The following is a 10,248-nucleotide window of genomic DNA, read 5'->3' as shown; positions in this document are numbered from 1 at the left end:
AGGGTTTATATGAGCGAGAATTGTTGAGACCAAGGTTGGATAAAGCACAGGGACAAATAGCCAAATGAATGGAAACACATGAACTATGAACCAATGGCTGAGGGGTCCCCAACTGGATCAGGTCCTCTGAATGGGTGAGACAGTTGATTGGCTTGATCTGCTTGGGAGGCATCCAGGCAGTGGGACCGGGTCCTGTGCTCATTGCATGAGTTGGCTGTTTGAAACCTGGGGCCTATGCAGGGTTGCTTGGCTCGGCCTGGGAGGAGGGGACTGGACCTACCTGGACTGAGTCTACCAGGTTGATCTCAGTCCGCGGGGAAGGCTTTGCCCTGGAGGAGGTGGGAATGGGGAGTGGGCTGGGGGGAAGGTGAGGGGGGCGGGAGGGGGGAGAACAAGGGAATCCATGGCTGATATGTAGAACTGAATTGTATTGCAAAATAAAAATTAAAAAAAATAAATTTAAAAAAAAATCTCAACAGATACCCAGTTCATTTAAATTCATTCAGAGGGAAATCTTGCAAAAAATAAATTATATTTTGCTATGCACTTTGAAATTTATTAATAAAGTAACAAAAGGTTGCAAACAAAGTGTGTGGCCATAGTCTTAAATTTTTGTATTTAACAGTAAGTTAGCTCTTCTGAATGCAAAGGTTCTAGCTCACCAGCAAACATCAAAAGTAGAATCAGCTTTTCCCTTCTTCTATACTTTCTCTTTGACACTTGGTATCCAAGGTTCACCCTGAGTTCAGGTTCTCTTGCCATAAACCTCTGGAGTGCTGGTCCTATTGGTGTGGAACAGCCATTTCCCCCAGTTCAAATAAATCCACTTTGTATGAAGACATTCATAAAGGTGCTTTTTCTTCTACAGAGAGTAACATCCAAGCTCCCTCATCCACTTTCATCTTCCACCACATTTGAATAGGGAAAAATTCACAGGAACAGACTAATGAATACTAGCAGAATTTTGGTAATTTTGTGATTATGTCTCATGCAATTACATTTGTAAAGCTAGTACATATATTAGATCCAAGGCAAAAGCATACAAAAGCACAAAAAGAAATGTGAACTTAACAGCAATAGAAGATAAAACAAGAACAAGAGCTTACACAGTTATTGAAAATATTAACAGCTCAAGTTCCTCAGAATACACAAATGAACCATTTTAATAGATTTCCGTCACTAATATTTTATTATCTTAGGAAGGAGAGTAAACTTTCCAAGAATCTTTGTCTAGAAACAAGCAGCTGATTGAGTAGCAGATTTTAGAAATATATTTAAACACTAGGTAAGTATATGTATGGTATCTGAAAATAGCTGTGTAAAATTCATTTGGAACTGTGAATACCACCCTAATGATGGTGATTCAATTGCCCTCAGACAGGACTTGTGTATTCTCAAAAGCTTTAAACTTATGCTACTATCCATGAAGGACCACTGGAATCAGAAGAGGCTACCAATATGAGGGAATGAACCTTTCCTATTAAATATGTGATTTCATAAACAAGCACTCACTTCTAGCAGAAACTCAAGTAGACCAAAATTGTTCTTACATTAACTCTACAATGGTAGATATATTTATTAGGAAAGATGTAAAGACTCCTCAGGTACTGGAATGATGGCTCAGGGGTTAGCAGCCCTTGCTGCCCTTGCAAAGGACCAGGTTTCAGCTTTCCATATAATTACAACTTTCTGTAATTCTAGCTCCAGGAGATCCATTGCCCTCTTCTGGCTTTCACAGGCAACAAGACATGGTATACACACACCAGGCATATGAGTATACACATATACTGTTAAAATAAAATTAAAATCAAAATTAAAAAGACCAATCATGTGAGTCAGCTTACTTTACTGGCATATATTGAGCAGCTGATATTTACAGACAAGGATACTTGGACTATAAAAGAAAACAAACCAAGACCCCTGCTTCAGTGGACAGGGGTGTTTTCTGTTTTCCTTCATACGAACACACTTGAGTGTAATGGAAATGAACATGGTAATACTATAGAGAAAGTGACCACTGAGTGGTGGGGATATTTAACAGGAACATCTAACATTACTTACCAGAAGAAACTTCATCAGGAGACCTGCAATTAGAAGCAGGAGGTGGAGAAGACATACTATCTAGGTAGAGGGTCTTAATATGAAAGAATCCCAAGACTGTCAATTCGAAGGGTCAGAAGTGACAAAATAGTCACCGTGGTTGAACCAGAAATCATAGAGGATAATGATGGTTTGAGCTAAAGCTCACCACCATGGTCTGAAGAGATAATGAAGATGCATCTGTTACATACATATATGTGCTTATATAATATATGGTTGTGTGTTATAGTTATGCATGTATATATTATAAATATATATTATGTATATATACACATAATAAATAAACATATATATATTTAACATGGTCATTTGAAAGTCAGATAAGTCATTATATATATATATATACACATATATATGTGTGTGTGTGTTTACATATAGTATTTAAGAGATTCATTTTTTTTAAATAATTGTCTGTTCAGCCCTATTTTTCTATTGTCTGCATTCAACTTTCTATGTATACTTTATCAACCAAACAATGAAAATCACCACACTACTCCTCTCAGTTATCTTATTTATCCTTTTACTGAATGAATACAATTATTTCCTAGTATACTAAATATCAATTTTATGATACTGATGCTTAAAATTTTTTTCATTATCCAGGAAAATGTCCTCCCTCTCTCTCTTTCTCTCTCTCTCGCTCTCTCTCTCTCTCTCTCTCTCTCTCAAAAGAACAGCATACCGTTGCTTTTTACTCTTTTACCATGCTGAATGCTTTGGGTGTTCCAATTTATGAGCTTTTTTTTTCAAAATGTAATTTAACATGGTCACTTAAAAATTCAGATGCCATATTTGTTTTGCTTTATTTTAATTATTTTTCTCTAGCTTAACTATAAATCAACATGTGTCCTAAATCCTTACATCAGAATTAGTCCTTGTTCATATTTATCTAATGCCTCAAAGAGAACATCTAATAAAAACTTATGTGCCAGTTAAATCAATGAACTTTGCCCCAAAAATAATTTCTGTCAGGAAACTATAGTTTTAGATAGCAAATTGTATTCTTTATTTCACAGGCAACGACAAAATTTATAAAATAAAAATATGGCATGATATTGGTTGTCAAATAATGGACAGACGTTTTTGGACTTCAGAAGAGATAAAAAAAAAACTGATGGGTAGGAAGGTGACATCCTTCACACACCCTTGTGAACCATGGTGTAGTCATTTACCACATACAGCACTTAGCCACTTCCACAACTTCTCTGACAAATTTTACCACAAAACCACAAGCTCCTACAACTGCTTGACAGAAGTTCAACTTGAAAAGGTTTCCATCACTGTGGATTTTCTTCATGTTTCCAGCTAGCGATCGAACTGAAGCCTGTCACAGCCTGGGTGGGCTTTATTCTCAAATACTCTGGGGCCCAAATAAAGGGATAGGAAAAACAAGGAGAAAATGAAAAAAAAAAAAAAAACCAGAGCCAACAAATAGGACAGCCCACATGGCTGTTGTTTGAGACACATATTTGACTGCTCTTTGTAAAACTGAATGACTTGTTTTCCAAAGAGTATGATCTGGTACTTGAGGGCAGATGATATTTTCCAAGCAGAAGCAAGGTTCAAAATTAAACATGTAAGTCGTCTATGTTTTGAGGTGGTCAGTATGGGAGGAGATTAAGCACATTCCTGGTAGCTGTTGAGTTGTGGAAAAAGATGAGGCAGCAAAAAGAATCATGCCTTTAGATGTGTTGGGTTCAGTCAGGGACTGTAGTATTCAAAGCAATACTTCATTCTCACAGAGATGAGGTTACTAGAATACAAAGAACGTGTGATCCTCAGAAGGAGAGCAGACTGCACCACTCTTGCCTTAGGTGGCTGTTCTGTTCTACAAGCTGTGTGGTCTCCTGCCCCAGATGGAGCACCACCGTGGACTCAAGCCTCCTGTGGTGGTCTAGTGGTAGAATGCTGGGAGGAGCTTCCTGTGCTAGAGTTTGTCCTGTGGTGCCAGGACAGTTTCAGACAGCTTGGTGTCAGCAGATGCCCAGGGACAGTGCAGAACTTTCTAGAGAGCAATGGGAGCTACATAGGCTTAGCCTTTGCTGCCCTGGCTGCCAGCCTGGCTGGGTATTCACTGGGTCCTGCTGACTGTGAGAACGCTGTAGAGTTGCTCTGTGAGCATGTCCAGGTTTCAGTTGAAGGTTTCTACTCTCTGCTTGTGGGTTTTTGATGCCTTCTCCTGATTCTTTGAATTGGCCAGTTCTCCTGCATCTTCTCCAAGGCTGCCCGGGAAGGCACGGCTTTGTCTAGTCAAGCTGCTCCTCCTCTTTCTTGCTCCACTTGCTTGTCATCATCCCCTCTAGCAGCGAGTTCCTATGTTTGTTTCCTTTTTGCTTCCTCCCATTGAGCTCTGCGACCCCTTTCAGCTTTAGAGGGCCCTTCTGGGTCTGCTACCGGCCTCCATGGAGCATGCCAGCCCTTCTATGAACACCACAAATGGTTTTCATAATTAGACAGAAAAAACTGAATAGTCAATGGGTGGATAAGCTATATGAAACGTGATAATTTTATTGCTTCCTACTATGCTACAACACCATGGAATTCAGACTTGTAATTCTTTTATGAATCTAAATAATTTCATTGACACCTGTCCTATTTCACACTTAAAAAAATGTGAAAAGATTTTTTCTTTGAGGAATATGAATTGAGGGAGGTAAATTTTTCCTTCCGTCATTTTCAGTTTTATCTTCACAAACTGCTTACGTTCCCTGAGTCACGGTTACATCATAAATCATACAGGGAAAGTAGATTACTTTCCTTTTAGGAATAGTCTAAATTTTCAAGATTCTCTCTTGCTGTTGATTTCTAGTTTCTTACCACAGTGTTAAAAAAGGCATGCTTGATATTAGTTCTGTTCTCAACTCATTAAGGCCTGTTTGAGGATCTAGCATCTCTGTCTGAGAAAATGCTCTTTGAACACTCAAAATTAGTGTAGATTTTATTGTTTAATAGAGGTTATAAAATTACTTTGGAAATAAAATCAGTTAATTTTGATAGATCATTCATCTTTTCACAAAACTGTACTATATGTTCCTTTTATAACTGAAATATAATGATTACAAAATGAATTGTGTTAAGTTTTATCTTACACAGTACAAACAAGACATAAAACTGTGCATGTGACTCCTCCAAATCTCCCATTTCTCAGCCAGAACCAAAAGATAGGGATGTGTGTGTGTGTGTGTGTGTGTGTGTGTGTGTGTGTGTGTGTGTACTGGCTTATTTAATAAAGCAATGCTAGTTCACACTTCATTTAGCTAAATAAAAGATGTTTACACTTCCTTTAAGACTATTGCTCTTCCAGTCTCTCTGGCAACAGATGTAAGAGAATAACATCCTGTTTTGAATGGTCAAAGGTTCCTAGGCTGCAAGAATGTTGTACTAAATGTGTTTAAAGAAATAAATGGCACACTTCTTTGAGAAACACTGGATGGTATTTAAGAGAAGTTCAATCTTTACCATTTGATTTTCTGTTCAGTTTATTGTTATCCCCAAACCTTCCTGTATTCCCAGATGGTAGGCAGCAGTTTTTGAACTGATAACCATCCTTAGAGGTCCAGCTGAATATTTTCATCTGTTATTTTCAACTTCAATGATTAGCAGTGAGTTTGGTTACAACTGGAATATGTAATTCTGCAGAAATATAAATAGCCATTCTAATGCATGTATACAGTATGAATATCTCAGAAGGAATGTCTAAGAGAATTTATGAAAACCAAGAGTCAACATGACATCTTGTTCATTCCTCTATGATTTAGTAATCGATTAAGGGGATAACACTTTTAACATTTTTATTATGGTCATTGAAGTAATAAGACTTTTCCAGCAAATCACCAATGTCTTTTGATAGAATTAGAAAATAAAAGAAAAGAGAAATCAGTTAGTGCTCTTTATAATACTTACGTATTAAAACTACCTACAAAGGCAGTGCCTTATGACAAGCATTTGCTGCCAGGCATGCACTATGGGTCTTGAAGTTTGTGTTGATTTCACTTAAATTAAGTTTGTTTTTACTCCAGTAAATGGGCCTAATTCAGATCATTCTACAGGCCTCTGATCTTCTTTGAAATGCATCTATGTTTAAGGTATGTTCTTCTCATGCTGAAATACAGGAGTGCAAGAATATAAACCTAATAATATATGCACGTGTCAAGATTTATGCCATGTGCTGCTCTACAATCCAATGTGTCCAAATAAGACAAGAAATAGGGAAGTAAATTAAGCCAACCCTGACACCACAAAATTGGAAGTGGGATAGACAATTAGTGACACATATATGAAGCAAACTTTAGTTTCCAAATCAAAAGCATTACGATCATTGTTCCCTGAGTCTTGATAACGGTGCCTTAACTTGCCTTTCAAGCTCTTGGTCAGGAGTCCAAGCTACTCCCCAGACAATAGAGTCTATTACCGTTGTCCTTGATTGCCTCTCAGAACTTGAAGGTAAGATACTATTGCTGAAGATATTGCACAATTCAGAAAGAGGACTTGGAAGAAACAAGCTGAAACTGTCCTGAAAGCCTTCTCCATGAAGACTAGCTTCATAGTACCAGAAAGAGCTATACAAGATATCAGTGGAGAAAAGTAATCAATAGTCCAATACAGCTGTAATATCTGTGAAGAACAACTGATCAGAATGGCAAGATATCCCATAAAGTGCAACAGTGGCACTTCTATCCTGGGAGTAACCAACTCATCTAATTGAACTTAAGGCTCACTGAATAGGAGGAAATTATTCCCAGATACTGTAATTAACCCACTGCCCATAGCTAGTGAGGTCATGGTCCCTAGAGGCAAACCTATGGTTGCTAATTCCCTAAACCAGTATAATTTCTAACTGCATTCTAAGAACTTATCTTTATCCACAGGCAAATGTAATTCTCAATCTTCATCATGGAAGCTTCTTTTTACAGTTAACAAAAACTACTACAAGATCCACAGTTTGTCAAAAATGCATAGGATAATGGCCATTGGGCCCCAAGGCACAACTGGTAAGTGTTCAAATTTAACTCCTATACCAAAGGCTCAGGAGACCTCATAGAAGAGAGAACAGAAAGATTGTCGGAACCAGAGCACCTGCTTCTGGATAGTGTCTTCTACATATGACCGGGAAGTTGTACCCAGGAAATTGCAACAATATGGTTGCCAAAACATAACCTGAAAAAATGAAAATATCAATTGATACACAATGTAGATAGGGGAAATCTCACAGGACCTCAACCTTAGATGAAAATCTACAAGTTGTTAATGCTAAGAAAGGGATAATCAGTACACTCAGTTTCACAAAACAGACATTACTAAACATCAAGCCATACAGAAACAACACATTGATAAACAGAGATTTAGATATCCCTTGAGCACCAGTAGAACATGCAGAAAAAAAAGAGAAACAATGTACCTTAATGAAGCCTTATAAATCCATGGATTTAATAAACACTTACAGAATATTACACAAAAGCATATTCTTCTTAGAAGATTATGGAACCTCTCAAAAATAAACCACATATCAAGACACAAGGCAAGTATCAAAAAAACATAGTTAAATTTAAATAGCATCCCATAGTCTGTCCACAATGGAAGAAATCTCTCCATCAACAGTAAGATAAACTCCAGAAAGCAAACAAAATAAAGGAGACTTAATGACACATGATGAATGATGAAAAAATCATTGAAGAGATTAAGATTGGAATAAAAAATTCCCAGGACTGAATGAAAATGATAACATAACATACTAAAATATTTGAAGTATAATGGGCAATCCTAAGAGGAAAGTTTTTAGCTCTATATGACTACATAGAAAAACCAAATCTGAGAGCTCTCAAACAAGTAGCTTAATGAGGAAACTCGAGGTGGGGAAGTGGTTGCGGGGAGACAGAAAACTCAACTTGTAATCAGTAGATAGGGAGAAATATGTGAAAAAGTCAAGAATTAATAAAATAAAAATGAAAAACTACTAAGGTTATTGAAAGGTAGAGTAGGTTCTTTAAAAGAAAACAGGATTAAAAATAAAAACTCTTAGTCAAGTTAACCAGAAGAAAAGGAAGACCCAAACGAACAGAATTAGGTATAAACAGGGAGACATTACAAGAAATGACAATGAAATCCAGGAAAGCACGAGGCCACACATTAAAAATCTGTAATCCAATAAAATGATGGACAAATTTTTAGATAGATATGACTGACCAAAATTAAAGAAAATGAACTAAGTAATTGAAATAGGTCTATAACCAGCAAAAAAATTGAGGTAGCTCTAATGAGTCTCCAAAGTAAAAAAAAAAAAAAAAAAAAAAAAAAAAAGCCCAGATTTATTTATTGCAGAATTTTACCAGATCTTCAAAGGTTAACTTACACCAATACTAATAAGATTACCCCATGAAATAGAAAAGGAAGGCATGCTTCCCAACTCTTTTTTTTTTTTGTATGAAGCCAGTTAAATCCTGATGCCAAAACTAAATAAATGCATATACATACAAAATTACAGAGTGGTCTCCCTGATGAACATCCCAATTAGAAAGATGAATTCAAGATGCTATCACTCATCTGATTAAATTGGTTTCAAAGTAGAAATGCAAGGATAGTTTACCACTTACAAATTAATAAAAGCGATGCATCATATAAATAGACATAAATACAGACTTCACATTATTATCTCAATAGATACAGAAAAGGCCTTTAATAGAATCTAATATCACTTCATGATCAAAATCCAGAAGAGACTAGAGATGGAGGGAGCATATCTCAAGATAATAAAGGGTATGGATGACAAACATAAACCCAATATTATACTAAATAGGGAAAAATTCAAAGCATTTCAACTAAAATTAGGAATAAGACAAGGATGTCCACTCTCTTTACTCATGTTCAATTTAAAGCTTGAAGTCTTAACTAGAGTAATTAAAAAAAGGTAAGTCAATAAAAAGGAAACAAATAGGAAAAAAGTCAAAGTACCCCTATTTGAAGATAATATGATTCTATACATAACATATCCTAAATAATATACCAAAAAAGCACTCTTAGAGGTAATAAATACTTTGAGTAATGTTGATGTGATACAAAATTAACTCACAAAAATTAGTTGTCTTTGTATATAACAATGATAAATATATGGAGAAAAGTTATGGAAAAAAATCCTTTTAGTGTAGCCAATAAAAGATAAGTAACATGTATTGCCTAGGAATGACCAAGAAAATAAAAGACTTCTGCAATGGAGTCTTTGAAACCTGAAAGAAATTGAAAAAGATGCTAGAAAAGTAGAAAAACCTGTGCTCATAGAAGAAAAGAATAAATACTATGAAAATGACTATCCGATCAAAACCAATCCATACATTCAGTAAAATTCTAGGGCTTTTTTTCACAGATAGAGAAAAAATACTATTTAAAAATATAGCTGGGAGCACCAAAGGACAGCAAAAGCAATTTTGAACACAAAGAACAATGAAGAAGGTATCACTACAACTGATTTAAAAATATACTAGAGTGAGAGTAATAAAACAGCATCGCCCTTGCACAAAAACAGAGTCATGTGTCAACCCAGTAGAATAGAGAACTCAGATAGGAATATACACAACTATACCTACCTGCTTTTGACAAAGATGCATTAGTATCTTCAACATAGTGCTAGAAAAATTGCATGTGAAGAATAAATCTAGATCCCTATCTCTTACCTTGAACAAAACTGAACCCCAATGGACCAAGCAGTTCAACAGAAAACCAAATAATCTGAATCTGCTGGAGATAAAAGCACTATGCTTCAACATAGGCACAAGTAGAATCTTTCTAAATATGACCCCAGGAGCACAAGAGAGATAACCGGTGACAAATGGGACCTAATGACATTTCATTGCTTCTACACAGCCATGGAAACTGTCAGTTGAGTGAAAGCAGATCCATAATATAGGAAAAAATATCTGCCAGCTCTACATATAACAGAGGATCAGTATCTAGAATGCATAAAGATTTCAAAAACTAAGCATCAAAGAAAATTAAAAATCCAGTTGAATTGGTCTACAGAGAAATGAATATGGATGCTAGGAAACACATCTTTAAATCTTCAATATCCTTAACTACAAGGGAAATGCAGATCAAAACTACTTTAAGATTCCATTTCACCCCAGTCAGTATGGCCATCATCAAGAATGACAACAGATG

The 10,248-nt window shown here is 36.1% G+C and overlaps 1 pseudogene; it reads right to left on the bottom strand.

Annotated features, from left to right (window-relative positions):
• Positions 1-4,171: 4,171 nt before the first annotated feature.
• Positions 4,172-9,713, bottom strand: LOC131907713 (protein FAM32A-like; annotated as a pseudogene).
• Positions 9,714-10,248: the final 535 nt, after the last annotated feature.

This window comes from Peromyscus eremicus, chromosome 4 (genome assembly GCF_949786415.1).
Source record: "Peromyscus eremicus chromosome 4, PerEre_H2_v1, whole genome shotgun sequence".
Classification (NCBI taxonomy): Eukaryota; Metazoa; Chordata; class Mammalia; order Rodentia; family Cricetidae; genus Peromyscus; species Peromyscus eremicus.
The sequence above is the reverse complement of the archived record's forward strand: the minus strand, read 5'-3'. Positions and strand labels throughout refer to the sequence as shown.